Source organism: Dasypus novemcinctus, chromosome Y, assembly GCF_030445035.2.
Source record: "Dasypus novemcinctus isolate mDasNov1 chromosome Y, mDasNov1.1.hap2, whole genome shotgun sequence".
Taxonomy (NCBI): Eukaryota; Metazoa; Chordata; class Mammalia; order Cingulata; family Dasypodidae; genus Dasypus; species Dasypus novemcinctus.
Genome location: NC_092216.1, coordinates 17,532,006 through 17,554,411, shown reverse-complemented (window position 1 = coordinate 17,554,411; position 22,406 = coordinate 17,532,006). Strand labels below are relative to the sequence as shown.

Genomic DNA, 22,406 nt, shown 5'->3' with positions numbered 1-22,406 from the left:
AGTTTAACCCATTCTGAAAACTTCTTAATCATTAGTTTATTTGTTATTGGAGAAATTAGTCAATATTTTAAAACTTCTTTTAAAAAGTGCTTTTTAAATATAGCTTTCTTTAAAATTCCAAGTTTATCATTTGGTAGAGAAATGAAAAGTTACTTTACAGATAAAACTCATGTACAATTAATTATATTTCCTCATGAAGTTTCTTAATCAGGGACATTAAATCATAAAGTCTATGTTTCTTTATCACTTCTTTTTACTTTCAGACTTCTGTTTAGTACAGATATTATTGAAAGAATCAATATGGACCTGACATGACAAATACCATTTCTTACTGGTTCTTTCTCAGCCTCAAAATAATTTTTACCCCAATTTTTCATAAACTGTTCCTTCCTTTCTACAATCTTTCCTCTTTCCTTCCCCTTCCTTTTTGGGGTGGGAGGTGGGTATCTTTAGTAAACCGAGAGATACACTTTCTGGAATAATCCATGTAGCCACAGAAATGGCTGAACATGGCTGTTCTCTTCAGAATGACTAACAGACCTCTCATGTTTTCTTTCTGTTTTCCCCTCCTCTGTGCCCATTTTATTACCTCATCAAATGAGACAAAATGTTTTTTCAAATATAAACAAAGTGGAATATTAATAATCAATGAGATTCATATCTACTCGAAACTCCAACAACTTCCAGAAAAGAAAATGAGTAGTAGGGTTTTCCAGGCCTTGCAATTATCTATGAAATATGATTTAAGCTTTGTGACAATCTTCAAAATAAAGTCAATCACACTGAAACTTATAATCCTAGAAATCAGAAGAGGGAAATGGCATTACACAAAGACATATCTCAGATTACCCAAATGCTTGTCACATCACATACATTGATAAGGTATAACCAGAAGACTGAAGCATAACCAAGAACCTTATTAAGCTGTTATTTTAAATAAGTAAATATATCAACCTTTGGTGAACTTTGCATTTCTTAAGTGATTCAAATTATAAATGAGATTTTTTAATGGGACCATTAGTCAACAATTTCACTTTGTGAGGAACATACCCACGTTAACCTGCAGGCTTTCAGTACTTCTGCTGAACTGGAATATATGGACACAGACACTGATGGTATGATCTGAGAACTAGGTTTGTAGCTAATTTGAGGGAAATCTGTTTCTTTGTGGCTCTGTGAGTCCTCTACTCCTTCTCCATTGGTTCTATGTAGCTCACAGTGAGGACTATTAAGGCTGGGAACACTTTGTGTGGTCATCTGCTCAGTTGACTTAGGAGACGGAGTTGCTGTGGAAATGGCTGAAGATGGTGAAGAGGTAACAGAATCGCCAGTTTTTGTACAAATAGCTGGGAAGATGTTATTTGTCACAGGGTCTGGTATCTACATTGTCACTGGCCTTTCCAGTCATCAAGGTGGAAAGCCGAGAATCATCTGAAATTAGTAAATTTGGTGACATGGAATCTCCATGGTTAGGACTGAAAGAACCATCTGGTATCAGCTGATGAACATGATTAGGATGTTCCTTGACACTGGCACAGCCATCGGATGACCCTTCACTGTGCCTGCTCTTATCAGGCACTAAGGATGTATTTCTTGACGGCTTGCTGCTCTCTTTGGTAAGAGTAATGACTTGTTGTCCACCTGAGGTAGCCGTGTGAGAGGTGAAAGGACTGAGAGCAGATCCCTCTGTTAATGAATTACTAGGCAGGGTGGAATGTCCCTTCTGATTTTGAATACTAGTGCTAGCTGATTGGAGATTCTGGGGAGGTCCAGTGAAACAGAGATTGTTCACCATTAGGGTCTGCCAAATGTGAACTCTGATCTCTCTGAAGCTCCTAGAAAGAAACAGAAAGCAAAAATAGGTTTAAAATTTAAATTTTCAACTTTGATTTAAATATTTGAATATTAAAAATCATAACTGAAAAATGAAAAGAAGAAACACATTCCTATGGTCATTATCATTTAAAGCCAAGGACACAAATCAAAATGAACCAAATCACTGGTCCAAGATATATACATTTAATAAAGGTAAACTATATATTCATTAGTCTTTAAAAATCATCAAGGGGAACAGGTGAAGCTCAATGTTTGAAATGCCTGCTTTTCTCTAATAAGGTTCTGGGTTCAATCCCCAGCACCAACTTAAAAAGGAAAATCACCATTAAAACTGTTAAGACAATAGTAATCCTTAATCAAAGGCAAAATTACTAACTCTATGAATATATTTCAAGAAACAGATTCCACAGATTCCACTCATATGTCTAAAGACATTTGAAATATAGCATCTCTCCACTAAGGATTTATAAAGAGATATAGAGGTAAGTTTCCCCAAATTCAGCTAATTAGAGAATATGATCATACTGGAAAAGTATTTTGAGGGAGAAGTTACCATAGTACTGAATTTAGAGGAAAGTTATTTCATGGGATGAATTACACAATGAAATAAGATGAATAATTCTGCTTAGATTATAGCCTTAGAGTCACAAACTGCTCTGAGAAGACTTTCTTTTATTTTACTGAAAAAGAAAACATATTTCTCAGCAATAATAATTAAGAAATACGGGGATAGGCAAACAATAATTTAATAGTTTCCACATGATTCTAATAACAACATATCAAAAATAAATACTGTTGAAAGATTATTTAAACATTAATATATTTTTAAGCTTTCTAGAATATTGGCATACTATATTCAACTTAGATGTTAGAGTTCAGCTATTTTTAAAAATTTGAAACAATTCAGTTAATATCCTAGAATAATTTGCTCCAACAACAGTTATTCAGTTAATATTGAGGGATATAGTTATTTTGTACTTTATATCTACAGAAGTTGTAGGTTTATGGAAAAATCATGCATAACATAAAGTTTCCATATACACCCCATTATTAACACTTTGCCTTGGAAATGTTAAAATATTATGTTCAGAATATGAAAGAGAAATTTTAAACCCTAGAGACATTTTAGAATTGTTCTTTTTAAGCTGGTGATTGCTTCAAAGGCAAGGATAAAGTCATTTTACTTACACATGAAAATAAATTTGTCAAAGTATAAAATAATAAAAATTTATTTTATAAGCTATTTTAACTTTTGAAGTCAGCCAGGATGCCTGTGAAATACAATTCTATAATTTAAAAAAACATCTCTGAATACAATGTTTCTAAGTAAAAATATTACTTATGATTAATTTGTTTACTTAAAAATCAGGTATTTTAAAAGAATGAGTAAGAACGCAAAAGGATGCAATTTGGTTTTTAATTAGTGAATAAGAAAGTAAAGAAATAATTACAGAAATAATTTAACAGTAATTCTTCAGTTGAATAAACTGTTTCCATAAAATAAAAATACCAAATACTGTACTCAAATCACATTCAAAATACCACAAAAAAGGGACGTGGGCAGAAAAATTAAAAACCCACTCTTTATCATCATTGTCAAACACTGACATCATCAAAATTACAATTCAGAGGTTATCATTTAGCAAGTAAGGAGACAAGTGAAAAAGTAACACTGCTGTTATTTCTTTAGCAAAAAAATATTTTAAGGTAGAAAGAGTCCAAAGAAAATTTAAAGCAAAGGAAGACTTGAAAACTGCCTGCAACTTCAAATACATTCCCCAATCTATACAAAGCTCCATAAGCAGATGACAGTACACTAATGGCACAACCACTTGCTCTCATAATTAGCTGACCACCTATGCACAAACTATGCACAAATGTAAGAAACTCAGGGACCTATTTCTAAAAAATAAAATAAAAGGCTAAAACCAAAGAATAGAGATAAAAATTGGTGCATTGTGTAAGGGAGATTTCACAAACACATTTTTGCAAGTTATACAAGTTACTAAAAAAAAGGAATGGAAGGAATAAATTTCAGAAAAATAAAACCAAAAACACACACAAAGAAAAACACACAAATTGAAAAAACAATTTTAAAGACCCAGGATTACAATACAATATTACATACAATAAGCAAAAAAAAGACTACCATTTAATACATCAAATTCAAACTGCTAAAAGCTGACAGAGGAATATCCAAAAGCAGCCCAGGAAAATAACTCACCACTTTAAGAGAGTATTTAAAGTATTACTATAACACTTGAGGGTGAAAAGACAGAATGTCTGCTTCCATCACTGTTAATAAACTTTATACCAAAAGTACTAGAAAAAATTTCAAGGCAAGAAAATGCCATAAAGAATATCCAAAATGGTAAAGAAGCAGATAATGTGATGATTTATGCAATTACCACAGAAAACTTCAAACCTACTAAAGCTAATAAATTCAGCAAAATTCTGGGGAACAAGACTTAACAAGTACCCCCTCCCCCCCCCTCCCCTTCCTCCCCCCCGTCCCCATATACATATCTAGGAACAATTTAACCAAGGAAATAAAAAGATTTGTACAATCTGAAAGAAAAAAAATGCAAACGAAGAATTCATTATTTAGTAATTTTGTCCTTCAAATAGAAAAATGAGTTTAAAATATGCACCAACATAAACTAAAAGAGTCTGGCTTTGTAGCAAGCAATAAAGGGAGATTAATAACAGGAAAGAAAGAGAAGCTTGGAGGAGAGTATAGAAGGGAGGACTTCAATGGAGAATGGAAAACCAAAAGATTAAAAAGACAGAAGAAAATAAGATAAAAGCCAACAATAAAATGGTGGAAGTAAATAATGTTTTATCAATAATATAATTGAATATATGGATTAAACACACAATCAAAAGAAATCGGCTGACAGAATGGATAAAAAAACATGAGCCATCCATATGCTGTCTATAAGAAACTTAGCTTAGACCCAAAGAAACAGACCATCTGAAGGAGAAAGGTTAGAAAAAGATATTCCATGCAAACATCAACCAAAAGAGAGCATGGGCAGTTTTAATGGTGTCAGACAAAAAAAGACTCTAAATTCAAAAGTGTTATATGACATAGAAGAAGGTCATTATATACTAAGAAAAGGACAATCCACCAGGAAGGAGAAACTCATAAATGGCTATGCTGCTAACAAAGGTGTCCCAAAACACATGAGGTAAACTCTGGCAAAACTTGGCAAAACTGAAGGGAGAAATAGATATCTCTAAAATAATTAGTTGGAGATTTCATGTAACACTCACATCATTAGATAGAAGTACTAGACAGAAGATCAACAAGGAAAGAGAGAATTTGAACAATATTATAAACCAGCTGGACCTAACAGACATATACAGAACACTGCATGCCAAATCAGTGGATTAAACCAATGTTCACAGATCTTTTTCTCTGAGATAGACCACATAATGGGTCACAAAGGAGGTCTCAATGAAATAAAAGGAATGAAATTATTCAAAGCACCTTGAAGCTGGAATTAAGTTGGAAATCAGAACTATTTGGGAAGAGAAAATTAAAAAATGTGTGGAGACTAAACAACACACTCCTAAATAGTGGATGAAAGAAAAAATTGTAAGGGAAATTAGTAAATATCTTGAGATGAATGAAAATGAGACCAAAACTTCTTTAAAAATTAGTAAAAAAAATTAACTATAGAAAACAAACTTATGGGTTACAGCAAAGGCTGAGAGGGAAAATAATAACCCTAAACACTTATATTAAGAAAGAAGAAAAATGAAGAAATCAAGGAAAAAAAGTCATTTGCAATAGCAATGAAAAGTCTCCAATACCTAAGAACAAATTTAACTAAAGATGTAAATGGCTCTTAGGCAGAAAACTATAAAACCCTGTTAAAGGAAATCAAAAAGACCTAAATGGAAGAATATTGCCTGTTCATGCACAGGAAGACTAAACTTCACTAAAAAGTATATCCTACCCTAACTGAGTTACAGATTTAATGCAATCGCAATAAAAATTACCAAACTATTTTTTACTGAATTGGAAAAGCTATCTGTGGAATTTATTTGGAAGAGCAAGTGGCACCAAGTACCAGAGACATACTGAAAAAGAAAAACAAAATAGGAGGACTCACACTACCTAATTTAAAAACATATTAGGTAAGTGCAAAAGGAATTGCAGTTTTAGACTGTGAATTTTAAATTCTTATAACTAGGCTCAGAGAAGGAGATTTGGCTCAACTGATAGGGCATCCACCTACCATATAAGGGGTCAAATGTTCAAACCTAGGGCCTCCTGACCCATGTGGTGAGCTGGTCTATGCACAGTGCTGATGTGCACAAGGAGTGCCATGCCACACAGGGGTGTCTCCTGCATAGGTGAGCCCCACATGCAAGGAGTGCACCCCTCAAGGAGAGCCACTCCTTGCAAAAAAGTATAGCCTGCCCAGGAGTGGCACTGCACACACAGAGAGCTGATGCTTCAAGATGACACAACAGAAAGAGACACAGATTCCTGGTCCCACTGACAAGAATACAAACACAGACATAAGAACACACAGAAAATGGACACAGAGAGCAGACAACAGGGGGGAGAGGGAGAAATAAAAATAAAATTTTTATTAATCAAAATAGGAACCATTAAAATCAAAACATTTTTTGTGAATGAGAAAACAGTTTGTTGATTCCATAAGCATAAAAATCCATGCTTTGGATTCAACAAACTCTGGGAAAGCAGTTTCTGCACTTTGTTGGTTGTGGAAGTGTGTTCCCTGCAAAAGTTGTTGAGATGCTTCCAGAAGTGGCTGGGGAGAGGTCAGGTGATTATGGTTGATGAGGAAATACTTCATAGCCTGATTCATTCAACTTTTGAAGCACTGGTGGTGAGACATGCAGTTGGGCACTGTTATGGAGAAGAATTGGACCCTTTCTGTTGACCAATGCCAGCTATAGGCATTGCAGTTTTCTGTGCATCTCATCAATCTGCCAAGTATACATCTCAGACGTAAAGGTTTAGTTGAGATTCAGAAGGCTGTAGTGCATCAGACTGGAAGTAGATCACCAACAATGACCATGACCATTTTTTGATGCAAGTTTGGACTTATGAAGTGCTTTGGAGCTTCTTCTTGGTCCAACTGCTGAGCTGGTTATCACTGGTTTTTGTATAAAATTCACATTTTGTCATACATCGCAATCCGACTGAGGAATGCTTCAGTGTTGTTCCATAGAATAAAATAAGATGACAGTTCAAAATGACTTTTTAAAAATTTATTTTGGTCAGCTCATGAGGCACCCACTTATAGAGCTTTTCTGCCTTTCCAATTTCCTTCAAATGCTCAGTGACCACAGAATGGGCAATTTTGAGTCTTTGGCAACTTCCTATGTAGCTGTAAGAGCGTCAGCTTCAATGACTGCTCTGAATTGGTCATTGTCAAGTTATGTAGGCTGGCCACTTGCTCCTCATTTTCAAGGCTCTTGTCTCCTCTCCAAAACTTCTTGAGCCACCATTGCACTGTACGTTCACTAGCAGTTCCTGGACAAATGTGTTGTTGATGTTGTCTCTGCTGCTTTACAAACCATTCTGAACTCACATAAGAAAATTTATCAAATTTGCTAACATCATTTCCACAGTTTAAAATAAATATCAACAGCAAGTAATAAGTTCTTAGCAAAAAATAAAGTGAGAAATGCACATTAAAATGATGTATGTAACATAACCACATTTATTTAAGAATATATGCCAATATCAAATAAGAAACATAAACAATGGAAAACAGTAATTACTTTTGCACCGACCTAATACTGCAAAGTTACAGTGGTCAAAACTGCATGTTATTGGCACAAGGATAGCCTAACTGATCAGTGGAACTGATCTGAGAGTTCTGCTATAGATACATGTACATTCAACTGATATTTGACAAGGCCACCAAGCCTACTCAACTGGGAGAGAATGGCTTCTTCAACAAACGGTGCTTGTAGAACTGGATATTCATATTCAAAAGATTGAGAGAGAGGCACTATCTGACACCTTATATAAAACGTGATGGAGGAGGCATGGGAAGAGTTTCACCTGGGGCGTAACTATAAGTCATATAAATGTGTTCAAGTGTTTATGGGGCACTGTCATGGTGGGTGGAGATCTACAGGATAACTGAAAGAATATCCAATTCCCATCCTGGGGAGTTCTGCCACAACTTCTAATGGCAGAGCAAGAATGCTCAGTACAGTGGCAGGGACTGGTGAAGGAGGAAGGACCATTCTTGGGTCCATGTTGATGATTGTACTATGAATCATTCCTTTTTTTTTTTCAGAAATGGGTTGTTGTTTTTTCCCTAGTTTTTTTTAAAGATACATAGATCACAAAAAAAGTTACATTAAAAAATATGAGTTTCCTGTATACCCTACACCCATCCCCCCACTACTTCCTCATCAACAACCTCTTTTATCACTGTGACACATTCATTGCATTTGGTGAATATATTTTGGAGCACTGCTACATTGCATGGATTATAGTTTATTGTAGCTCACACTCTCCTCCAGGCAATTCAGTGGGATAAAGCAGGATATGTCATGTCCAGCATTTGTCTCTGCAATACCATTCGGGACAACTCCAAGTCCCGAAAATGCCCCCACATCACATCTCTTCTTTCCCTTCTCAGCCCTCAGCAACTCCTGTGGCCACTGTCTCCACATCAAGGATAAAATTTCTTGCATTGTTTGAGTCACAATAGTTCTATAGTAGGATATCAGTAAGCTCACTCTAATCCATATTTTATTCCTCTATCTTGTCAGCCCTTGGATTGTGATGTCCATTCTACCTCTAAATCTAGAGGGGGCTTAGATTCCACCTGCCTGATGGATGGGATTTTCCTGCTTGCCATGGTAGGCACCCTCGGTTCTCTGGTGTGGTGGTTACCCATCTTCACTTCCCTGTTAGCTGACTGGGTAAACCCAATGAGCCAGAGCATAGGTGTTGCAACACTGCTTAGTCTCAGGTCCTAGATAGCACATGCCAGTCCAGAGAGTCAAGTCTCCTGAGTATTCACCAACCCTACCACCAATGACAGGTTCAATAAAAGTGACAGAAGTTATGACCCCAGTGGGTGATTTTGAGTCTTTCCTTTGAAATTTAATCTTAGCCAAGTATTGTATTTTACCTAAGAGATACCTCCTGAGAGCCTCATTTGTGGGAAACAAAGGAATGTTGTTTCCATGGAAGCAAGTTACTTTCTGACTACTGGGTCATGCTGTCCCTAGAGATATACCTGCAGGTGGCTAATCTCTCTGGGAAACATAACATTCCAGCAGAATCCAGACTTGATATCTCAAGTAACCTGGGCAACAAGATTAATGAGTATCTTTGTTTCAATAATATAATAGAACATTATGAGCTTTGGTAACTATCTAATTCACTGTGCTAGTAAGAATGAGGTAATGGGAATAGTTAGCTAGAATAGTTCCTGCTTCTCACGGCCTGTTGGGGTATATAAGCAAGCCCCTGAGATTAATAAACTTGTCTAATGAGCTTGAGACTTCAATGCTCGCAGATTCCGTGAACCCAATATTTCTTTGCCTTTCATTCCCAATTCTGTTGGGTCCTTTGACTCCAACAAGTGCTGCCCAATGTGGGGCCCAAGGCTATAACTTCAGCAGAGATTCTTCCACAACAGTATCAGGAATGCGGAAACAGAAAAGCCTTCTTTAAGGTAAGAGCATCAATCAGCAGTAACCTGGGTTTGGCATTGCAGTGTGTTAATATATTTTAATGTTGTTTCCACTAGCATCAGGGTATGGGTAATCAGCCAGGATGCTTGGAAGAATATTCACAAGTTTTAAAAACACTTTTACCTACAGTTGGCATCACAGTAAAAACAGCAGATTCATGACAAAATGTGGCATTGGTGTGGAAAAAGTGGCCATGGTGGCTGCTGGGTGCAGGGAATGGGAGGAAGAGATGAGATGTGGAGGCATTATTGGGACTTGGAGTTGTCCTGGGTGGTGATGCAGGGACAATTGCCAGACATTGTATGTCCTCCCATGGCCCACTGGATGGAACATGGGAGAGTGTAGGCTATGGTGTGGACAGCTGGCCATGGGGTGCAGCGATGCCCAGAGATGTATTCACCAGATGCAGCGGATGTTTCATGATGATAGGGGAGAGTGTTACTGTGGGGGGAGTGGTGGGGTGGGGGCAGTGGGGGTGAATGGGGACCTCATATTTTTTTAATGTTATATTTTCTAAAAAATGAATAAATAAAATTAAATTTTAAAAAAACAAACAGCAGATTTACTTGAGCTTTTTGCCTTAGTTCAGAAACATTGTTACTGGTTTCAGACTCAGGAGTGTAATGTTTGAAATTTGAAACAGTGGAAACATGTAATGAATGCTTTACGAAGAGCATATCAAAAAAGGGAATTCATTCCATTATCAGCATGGGCCTTATGCCACCAGATAGTGGCAGCCTTAGATCCTTTACAGTCTAAAGAAGGAGAGAAAGATGAAATTACTATATTTTCTAAGCCCATAAGTAAATGTGAAATGAAAGAAAGTAAATTGGAACAAGAACAGGAACTTGAGACAAATGGGGAATCATCAGGTTTTTTCCCCCATCCTGATATTAACCCTTTCATCAATAAAAGCTCAGTGAAGTGTCCTAATGAAATATATTCTGTGTATCCAGTACAATCCTCTGCACCTACTGAATTGTCTTCTGTTACTAAGCCTAAATTAAAAATGTTTTCAGATGTTGCCAATGCTTTGCCTTATGTTAAACAATTATTATCTGCTTTCACTGTAACATTACATGCGATACCACCAGATACAAAGAATCTGCAAGGGGGTATTGAGTTTCATCCTGAGCCAATATCTTTTAAACTATTGAAAGATTTAAAATGGGTAAAGATACTAAATAAAGTCCTTGTTAGTGAAATCAGGCTTGTAAGAAAGCGCTCTGTTAAAGTGTTAACTAAAATAAAGAAACTGTTCTGGCAGCAACTCTTTAAACCCCCTGCTGTCTACATGACAATGTAGCTGTGGGCTAGTTGGGGTTAATAGAGTTAAGCCACTGAAAAAAGAGAAAAATGTGGCAACATTGGTATTCTGTTTTGTTTTCATGCTAATTCTAATTGGGCGTATTTAACCAAGATAATAAAATTAGTACAAAATTTTTATCAGGGTTTAAAAAGGAATTTTCAGTTTTAAATCAATAGTTTACTCCTGAATTTCAAGTCTCAGTATAGTCTTATAGAGCAATAATCCAAAAATGTGTGTTAACGTTCTGTCTAAACTGCTAAATAAGAGTTTAGCTACATTTCTGCTGCTCAAATTATCTTAACTGATTGCTGATAACTAATAAAAATGTTTCCAAGCACAAGCTTGCATGTTACAGGCAACATGGATTCCAGAAGAAATCTTAAAAGGTAAAATCTAAGATGTGATATTACAGAGAACTTAAAAACAGCTATACCAAGAAAGTAAGAATTATGGGTTAATTGTAAACTGTATGTTTCTTTTACTGTGTTGTGATTATTCTGTTTGTCTATTCATTCAATGTCAGTGTATATTTTGATACCTCCGGATGGTAATATAAATTAATAAAACTTTATAAAAGAACTCTATTCAAATGGCCAAAAATTAAATAAGTGCTTATATTAATACTTAAGTTTAAATGTTAATAAGATCTCTGCAATGATAAAAATCATGTCTTGATTAACAAAATTACTATAAGTCCTTTTATAAAAAGTTGTTCTTGCCTAGATTAAAATGAATAGCTTATTTTTCTTCACAGGATAATATGAAGGATGTAAAACTTAAATGAATATTTAAAAGGTTAAAAGTTTGTGAGAATGCTAACTGAAATTTAATAAGTTTTTGCAAATAGTGTGTTTTGTCCTAAAGCAGGATGGCTAATTTTCATAAACTCTTGGAACTTAAATGCATGTGGCAAGTTGTAGAAAGTATTGTGGTAACTTTAAGTAAAGAAATGTGTTCTGTAAAGGTAAAATTTGTCTTAAAATAATATAATTATAGTCTATATGGTTATAAATAATTATAAAAAGTCTTATGAAGCATTGTTTAAATTAAAGTGTTTAAGTGGTAATTCCAAAAGGTCATTATTAAACAAACCTGAATTAATAATAATAATAATAAAAGGTAATTTTATAACAGAAAAGCTTTGCTGCAGCCAGCCTCCCTTGACAACTTGCTTCTAAGAAACTGTTTCTAATATTGCATGCTACTAAGTATTTAAAGTAAAGAAAAGTTTATTATTTTAACAAGCTTGTTTAGTGCTGACAGTGTTATAAGAAGTTTGCTTGATAACTTTGCATGTGGCTATATGAAATATGTTTTTATTATTAAGGAAACAGGAAATAAATTTGTCCTAAGATAAAATGATTGGTTATTAAGAAAGAATAAAATATGGAACAAAGCCTGAGTGAATACTGAAAGTGCAGAAGGTTCATGGAAAAGAAATTTTTATGGTTAAAGTTGAATAAGATTTGATGGGTCTATCTATAAAATTTTAAAGGCTTTAGTATCAAGTAGTATACTAATGCAAAGTTAAAATTTTGTTCTTTCTTAAAGCCTCTCAAATCATTAATCTGTTTTTGGTAAAAGTTCTTATCCTCAATAATCAGTATACAAAGAAAGCCTATTTTATCAAAATAGATTCTTGTGCTTTAACCTTATCATTTCCTCAGTGTTCGAAAAAGGAAAAGTCTTATCTCTTTTAAAGAAACATAATGTTCAAAGCTGCTATCTCAAAATCAAATCATAAATGTAGCCTTTTATTCCAAACTAATTATAAGAGATTTGTTCTTTTACCTTGAAAGAAAAATTAAATAGTTGAGTTCATTTAATATGTTAAAATTTAAATTAAAAAGTGTTTTAAAGTGTTATAAAAGTAACAAGTTTTTTCTTTCCTTTAACCCTCTGTTAATTAAAGTTGTGTGAGTAAAAGGTTTCTATTAATGCTTAAGAGTGTATAAAGTTGCCAATATTTCAGCATAATATAAAAGTGAAGTACAATGTGGTTAATTATGGTTTTAATTATTATAACAGAGTATGTGTCACAGAAAGAATCTCTTATCATAGATTAAAGTAACAACACTGTAGTATGCAGCAATCCCAAACACTGCTAGTTTGTTGCAAAAAGTTAATGTCCAGCTGTATTGCTATCACTTTGTTTTAAAACTTGCTAAGACTTTCTTTCTTTCTTTAGTGTCTTCTTAGACAAATCAAGCCAGCTACATTCCTCTATCTGTAAAAAAAAAAACAACAACAATAAACTTTTACAGTGCTTTTCAGGACTAGGTGCACAGCCCAACCATCTTGTACAGTATTTACTGATAGTAATAATAATAATAAGCAGCATGTGTTAATTCTCAAAAAGAACAGGTTTGGCAAAATCCTTATTCATCTGCTCAACGCACAGAGCTTTCAGCCATCATTAAAGTTTTACAAATGTTTTGAGAGCCCTTAAACATTTTCTCTGACTCTGAATATGTATGTCTTACTGTCAAGCATATTGAAAGAGCTCATATCTTTGCTACTGATGAGTTATCTCAACTTTTCACTAACTTGCAATGTCTCATTAGGTTAAGACAGCATCCTATTTACATTACTCATATACACTCTAATACCTCTTTGCCTGGTCCTATGACAGCAAATAATGCTTGAGCTGATTTATTAGTAAAGTGTTTACAAAGTGCTTGTGATTACCATGCTTTAACTTGCATTAATGCTAAAGGCCTGTGAAATAAATATCAAAAGTTAACAAGACTACAGGTGCAAGAAATTATTCGCACTTGTCCTACTTGTGGACCACTAACAGTGGTGCCTTTTCAGGCTGGAACTAATCACAGAGGCCTGACTCCTAATCAATTAAGGCAGGTGGATATTACTCACATACCATCCTTTGGTAAACTACAATGTGTTCATGTTTATATTGACACTTATTCTCATTTTATGTGGGCTACTGCACAAAGTGGTGAACGTTTTCATCATGTTCATTCACACTTATGGTCTGCTTTTGCTGTAATGGGATGCTCTCTGAAAATTAAAACTGATAATAGACCTCCTTACATTAGTAAATCCTTTAAATATTTCTGTTTAAAATATAGTATTGAACATGTTACTGGCATTCCTTATAATCCTACAGGTCAAGCCATAGTTGAACACAGCCATCATACTCTAAAAACTATGTTTTTAAAACAAAAAGGGGGAGATGATGGTATTATAACACCAAAAGGTCAATTGGCAAAAGTTTTATTTACTTTAAATTTTCTTAATGTTTATAATTCATTGACACCTGTGGAATGTCACTTTGGAAAATGTCAAACATCTACAGTGGATGCAGGAAATGAAGATCAACCAATATTCTGAAAAGATATTTTAAGCAATGAATGAAAAAAAGACAAGATTAAAGTATGGGGGTGAGGCTATGCTGTTATCATTTCAGAAAATGGAGAACAAATTTGGTTACCTGTGAAGAGGATTAAACCCCAGAATGAAGAGATGGGTCTCCTGCAACTTCTGATGATGGTGATCGTAAGTAATGAGGAAGCTGCTGGTAATTACACTTAGTGGGTGTATATACCTAACCCCCCATTACTTAGAGTGTTAACCCGAAAAGATCCATTCTTTCATATATATCGGAAGAAGATCCATATATTCCCTGGACAAACTGATGCTCGACTGCCAATTAAACCCTATGAAGAAGAAGAAAGAATTGATAAACTCATATTATCATTTGATTATCAACCCTTATGCATTGGTAACCATCCTTCCTGTATGTATGTTAAAAATTGGGCCATAATTATCTTCAAAAATAATAATACTCAGTTTATTGTGACTTTATTTCCCTCTTCCAATTTATTCATGACCAAAAATCCTACTTATGATTATCCACAAAAAGACAGTAGGGATAAAGAAGGATGGCAAAAGTGCCATATAAGAAGAGGAGCTGTCATTTTAATGATTCCTATGGAATAGTGTGGGAAAGTGCCCCTATGGGAAGTCCCATTGAATATAATAACAGATTTATTTGGTATGGTCTAAATAGTAAAGGACAACAAAAAATAATTTTCACTAAAAATAATAATATTTAGAAACAGAAAGGGAAACAGATCCCTTCTTCATAGTGTAACATTACATCTATACATAAAAGAATCCCTGGAAAGTTTTTCTAGGAATAGCTCTTACTATAGAATGGATTGAGAATAATAGTAAGAGGGGTCAATATCTGCATTTAGATCAAATTATCATCTTCAGGCATGTGTAAGAGATCCTTATGTGTTTGTGGTTGGAAAATTGACTATAACTGAGAATGCTCTATTTTATAAAAGTGGGGCTTTGCATACCTGTTTGTCTGAGAACATTTTACAGAATGGAGATTTCATTACAATGGCTCAGAGGCGGCGCGGAGTATGGATTCCAGTGCAACTGAACTGAATTTGGCAATCATCACCTGAGAGTCAACTGCTGTTCCATATGGCTCAAGAAATCCTGAAGCACTCGAAATGATTTGTGGGGCTGATAATAGCTGGCATATTAGGACTGATTGGTGTCACTGCAGCTGCCGCTACAGCTACTGTAGCCTTGCATGAGACAGTGCAGACTCAACAATACGTGCATGAATGGCATAAGAATGCTAGTGACTTATGGCATAGTCAAGAATATATTGATGGAGAATTAAACAGTAGAGGTAATAATTTAGAATCAGCTGTTTTGCATATTGGAGATCAATTGTATAATTTAAACTTAAGGGGATTGAAATGTGATTGGAATGAAAGTAACTTTTGTATTACTCCACTTGCTTATAATAATTCCATATTTGTTTGGGAAAAGATTAAAAATCATTTGATAGGTCATAAAAGTAATATGTCATTAGAGATAGAAGAATTACAGAAAAAGATATTAGAAATGTCTCAAAATCAGATTTATGTAGCTGAAGATAAGGATATCTTTAATGATTTAATTTCTCATTTTAATAAGTTTAATCCAGTAGATTGGTGGAAGTCTCAACATTTTTATCAGCTTTAGGAATAGGATTTTGTGTATTAATCTTGTTGCTCATTGGTGTCATTTGCCTGGGATGAGAAATATGCCGAAACCTGCACCATGCTGATGCAATGGGACAAGCTAATAATTTGGTACTTGCAAAAAATCTGATATAGTTCCCCATGGTCAGAGAACTTGGCTGGTAGTCAATGACAGGTAAGACTCTCAGAGGAGGGCAGCCTAAAGCAGGCACAGCCACCCTGACTAAAACAAAAGGGGAAATTTGGGAAACAAAGGCATGCTGTTTCCATGGAAGCAAGTTACTTTCTGACCTCTGGGTCAGATATACGTGCAGGTGGCTAATCTCTCTGGGAAACATAACATTCCAGCAGAACCCAGACTTGATATCTCAAGTAACCTGGGCAACAAGATTAATGAGTATATTTGTTTCAATAATATAGTAGAACATTATGAACATTGGTAACTATCTAATTCACTGTGTTAGTAAGAATGAGGTAATGGGAATAGTTAGCTAGAATAGTTCCTGCTTCTCATGGCCTGTTGGGGTATATAAGCAAGCCCCTGAGATTAATAAATTTGTCTAATGAGCTTGAGACTTCAATGCTTGCAGATCCCCTGAACCCAATCTTTCTTTGCCCTTCATTCCTGATACCCTCGGGTCTGTCAACTCCGACACTCATTGTTACTCAAATGTGGCCTCTCTCAAAGCCAAACTCAGCATATTACCTCAGCTTGACTCCTAAGGATGAACCTCCCTGGCACCAAAGGATTACTACCAAGCACAAAGTAGCAATGCACCTAGAAAAAGACCTTGACCAAAAAGGGAAAAAAGGAAAGGCAAATGAGTTTATATGGCTAAGAGACTTCAAAGTGAGTGGGGAGACCATTACAAAAGTTACATTTATGTATGTATTCACAGGATCTCATTGACTACCACAGTAAATAATGCCTCAAATAGTGGGGTTCCTGAAGGTTCTTGAAACATCCATAACCTGGATGATAGGGTTCACAGCTCAGGAGTTTGGTTCCCTGCTAGTGAGCACTACTTTGGAATTCATGCACCTCAGTATGACAGAGATGGACTCAGTGGTGATTTCCCTCCATCTGTCTCACCTGCCCCTTATATTTGAACTATAGTTGGTACTAGTGCTGTAGAATTTGAGAGAGGTTCAATGATTTGCATATAGAAAGGCCAGGACTCAGGAATGATTTTGAGAAAGAAAAATGGTTTATTGATAGCCAGCTGGACTCAGGAGTTTCAATCCCGAGCCCCGAACAAGATTTTTTAGTCCCTTTTATACAGAGAGGAAAGGCCAAATTGTTCTTTTGTTTCAGTTCTCAATAGGCTTGAATTAGCATATATTTTCTACATCCTAGCTAAGCTTTTAGCATGGACTTCATATATTCTAGATAAGCTTTTAGCACATTTGGTTTGCATTTCCCCTGACTATTTAAAGTTCATAGAGTTTGCGTTGATAAACTGTTTCCTGGGACTGGAGTCATTGCCATGGTCACCAAGGGCAGGACTGCAGCCTCTCATCCCACACCCACAAGTCAAGACAGACAGCTTAGGTTAAGGTTATCTCCAAAGAGAAAAAGAGCCTCCAACCCATAGCCCACATCACTAGAGTTGATAGTTTATGCTGTTCATGCCTAAGAGACTTAAATTTTTCCACTTTCCATGTGCCCATCAGGCCCTGAATCTCAGAAAAGTTACATCACCTAATCTCTAGTTCATTAGACTCATCTACAACAACTAACAAGGACATGATGATGGACAATGACCATCCCAAGGAACAGAGAGAGTCTATAACTGCAAGCAAGATAGATCTGTCCATCTGCCCCCATGGGATCTAAGCCCCCTCTCAATTAGAGGCAGAGTTGGCATCACAATCCCAGAATCCTTAGGATTCAGGAATGAACGATGGACATGAGTAGAGTTACTGTTATTGTACCACAAACTTACTGTGAACTTACATCACTGATGTTGAGGCACTGGCCACCAGAGATTCTGAGGGGAGAGAGAGGGAAAAACAGTTGTATTATGGAGGCATTTGGGGACCATGGAATTGTCATGATTTTGCAATGACAGGTACAGGCCATTATGTATCTTGTTATAACTTACAAACTTGTGTGAAAGTTTAACACTGTAATGTAAAATATAAGCTACACTTAGTGGCAATGCTCCAATTCATCCATTGTAACAAATGTTCCACATTAATGAAGGATGTTGCTAATGTGGGAAAGTGTGGGAGGGGTAAGAGGTTAGGCATATGGGAATCCTCTACATTTTTAATATATTAGAACAGAAATAAATGAAATAGAGAACAATAACAACAATAAATCAACAGAGAAAACCCAACAAAATCAAAAGTAGATTCTTTGAGATCAACAATATTGACAAACCCTCAGGTAGAATAGAATTTTAAATAAAGAGAGAAGATACAAATCAATAAAGTCAGAAGTGAAGGGTGGGTGAGTTATGAGTGAGCCCACAGAAAGATAAAAAGGATCCTAAGTGGATTTTAAGAGAAACTGCATGTCAACAAATTAGACAACCTACAAGCAGTGGACAAATTCACAGAAATATATAAACAACCGACAATGACTACGAGGAACACAAGAACTCAAAAAACCAATCACACTTAAAAGAGACCTATTATCCATCAACAATTTCTCAAAATAGTTGTTGCTTTCATTACATCAATCATTAAGAGCATTTTCCTTATTTCAATATTAATAATAAAACAACAAAACAAGCAAAAATACACAACTATGTGATTCTACTGAATACAACTGATTATACACTTTGAATGAATTGTAGGCGTTGTTAATATTAAACAATAAAAGTATTTGTTTTAAAAAAAAACTCCCAAATAATAAAAGCCCAGGGCCAAATGGCTTCACAGATGAATTCCAACAAGCATTCTGAAAAGAATTAATACCAATCCTGTTTAAACTCTTCCAGAAAACTTAATAGGAAGATAAAAATCACTAAATATTTTAGGAGACCAACATCACCTGATACCAGAGTCAGATAAACTACAAAAAAAGAAAATTACAGACCAATCTCTCTAAAGATATATACAAAAATTCTCAAGAAGATACTTGCAAATAGTATCCAAAAGCATATCAAAAGAATTATATACCACAACCAAGTGGGATTTATTCCTGGTATGCAAATAGTATTTCTATATATGTAAATCAATAAATATAATTATCATCACACTAACAACTTGAAGGAAAAACTACATGATCATCTCAATCGATGTAGGAAGGAATTCAGCAAAATCCACCATCCTTTCTTGATAAGAAACTTTCAAAAGATAGGAATAAAAGGAAATACCCTCACTAGGATAAATGGCATGTATGAAAATCCCCCAGCCAACATCATACAAGTAGAAAGATTGGAAACTTTCTATAAATGAGAATAAGAAAAGGATATCCCCTGTCACCATTGTTATTCCACAGTGTGCTACAATTTCTAGATAGAGCAATTAGACAAGAAAAAATAATAAAAAACATCCAAAATAAGAAACTAAAACCCTCTCTATTTACAGATGTCATGTTTCTATATTTAGAAAATTCTGAAATGACTATGATAAAGCCAGTTGACTTCATAAATGAGTTCAGGTAAGTGGTAGAATACACAATCAACACGCAAAAATCAATGTTTTGTAGACTAGCACTTAATCTAAGGAGTAAAAAAGGAAAAAAAAATCATTTACAATAATAACAAAGAAACTCAAATACTTAGGAACCAATTTATCCAAAGATGTCAGGACCTATGTTCAGAGAGCTACAAAACAATGCTAAAAGAAATCAATGAATACCTAAATAAATGGAAAGATATTCAATATTCATAGACGTTGTGACGATGATAATTCTACCCAAACTGATGTAAAGATTCAATGTGTAGCAGTTTGTTATTCTTTATGAATTCCAAATATAGCTACTGAATTGGGATTCTGAGATGATCTTTTCCTCTGGGCATATCAGATTGGATTGGATTCAGAGGTTTCACTTTCACTTGATAAACTAATGAGTAAGTGAATATACCATACTAATAAGGAATGTTGTTAAAGTGGGGAAGATGTGGGAAGCAGGGCTTATGGGAATCTCCTATATTTTTAAAGTAGCATTTATGTAACCTAAGTATCTTTTAAAAAGTAAAAAATAAAAATAAGAAGGCATGGGTGCAGAAAAAAAAAAAAGAAAGAAGCCTTGACTGGGTCATGTCACTATGAGGTAGAGTTCCTGCTCCCAGGAAGAGAACACAGGAAGCCTGAAACCTTGCAGATATCAGAAGTTACTGTGCTTCAACAAGTAGCAAGAGACTTTGGTGAGGGAAGTAACTTATGCTTTATTATGGCCTAGTAACTACAAGCTTCTACCCCAAATAAATATCCATTCTAAAAACCAATATATTTCTGGTATTTTGCATCAGTACCCCTTTGGCTGACTAATGTAATACCAATCAAAATTTCAACAGTTTAGTTTATGGAACTAGAAATACAAAAGGCAATTATCAAATTTATTTAGAAGGGTAAAGACATCCCAAATAGCCAAAAACACTCTAAAAATGAAGAGCAGTGTGAGAGATCTTTCACTTGAAACATATTACGAAGAGACTGGTCAAAACAGCATGGTATTGGTGTAAAGATGTATATAGTGATCAGAAGAAAAGAACTGAGAGTCCAGAAATAAAATCTCACCTCTCTGGCCAACTGGTTCTGTCAAACCTACCAAGTTCATGTTCCCAGAATAAGACAGTTTTTTCAACAAATGGTGCTGGGAAATAGCCAAAACAATGGCTTTTCTCATTCCCTATACAAGAATCAACTCAAAATAGAAGAAAGACCTAAGTATAAAAGCAAGGACAATAACACAACTAGAATAAAAGTGATGTTGTGGTAGGTGGTAGTTTCTTAGACCTTACATCCAAATCATGAGCAATAAAAGAAAGAATAAAAAAATGGCACTTGCTCAAAATTAGCACTTTTGAACTACAAAGGACTTTGTTAAAAGGGTGAAAAGGCAGCAAACTCAGTGGGAGAAAATACCTGGAAATTACTTATCCAATAAGGATTTAATATCCATGATAAAGAGAAGCTATAATGAAAAAATAAAAAGACAAGTAACTGAATTTTTAAAATTGGGAAAAGACTTGAAAACACATTTGTTCAAAGAAGAAACACAAATGCTGGAAAAACACACAAAGAGTGTTCTATAACACTGGTAATTAAGAAAATGAAATCAATGTTATAAAAAGATATAATTTCAATACCTATTAGAATGTCCACTATTAAAGGGAGGGAAAACTACAAGTGTTGGAAAGGATGGGGTGAGATGGGAATGCTCATTCACTGCTCATGGGAGTGTGGAATGGTACAGCCACTATAGAGAACCGTTTGGCAGTTCTTAAGGAATTTTAAGGTAGATTTGCTATGTGAGCCGGAAATAGCACTACAAAGTATTAATATATACCCAGAAGAACTGACAGCAGTGAGATGAGCAGACACCTACACTTCAATGGTCATAATGGTGTTATTCACAATTGCCAAAAGAAGGAAACAATCTAGGTGTCCATCAACTGACAAATAGAGAAACTGTGGTGTACAGATACAATGGAATATTATTCAGTTGTAAGAAGAATAAAGCATTTGATAATGTGGATGAAACTGGAGGTCATTACATTCAGTTACATAAGCCAGACACAAAAGATCAAATACTGTATGATTGCACTATTATGGACTAAGTATATAATGAAAACTCATGGAGTATATTAGAATATAGAAATTAGAAAGAGAACAGAATGGAAATTGAGGTTTATTCTGTACAGAAATGGGTAAAGAGGCTGTAGATCTTTATAATGAATAGAAATGGTGAGAGCACATCATAAAGTTCATTAATTAGCTGTGCTAATATAGAGGTTTAATGTGGTCAAAAGGGAGAGATTATGGTTGCATATATTAATGGAAGGAAAGTTAAAAATGTGGAACATGGGTCTGTATAGTATGGCAAAACCACACGTGAAGAATGAATATGGATAATACTGCATATATGACTGTGTTTTCTTGAAATTGAACAAATAAGCTGTTAGAAGATGTACATATCAAGCAAAAATATAGCCAGAGGAATTATGGACAGTAGTGTATAGTAATATATTAATAATCTTAGATTAAGGGTAATCAAAAAAGGAAATAAATTAAGTGAAGGGAAGTAGACAAAAATACTACATATTGTTTGACTCCACCTATACAAAATGTAACTACAAATAGATTAGAGAGATGGAAAGAGAACAGCAGCTATATGGCAAGGGAAGGTTAGAGAGACTAAGGGATGATAATTAAGGGGTAGAGTTTGGTTTTTGTTTATTGTTATTACTGAAACAATGAAATTGCTCTATTCCAATAGTAGTAACAATAAATGAAGTGATGAATGCACACCTATGTGATCATACCAAATATCAGAGACTGTATAGTGTGGATGCACAGCTATGCATTATTAACATATATCAATAAAACAGATTTTTCAAAAAATAAGAAGAAAATCTTCAGGG

At 34.9% G+C, this 22,406-nt stretch overlaps 1 pseudogene; it reads right to left on the bottom strand.

The window, feature by feature from the left end:
- LOC139438268 (lysine-specific demethylase 6A-like) overlaps positions 1 to 22,406 on the bottom strand; it is a 58,992-nt pseudogene that overhangs the window by 7,199 nt on the left and 29,387 nt on the right.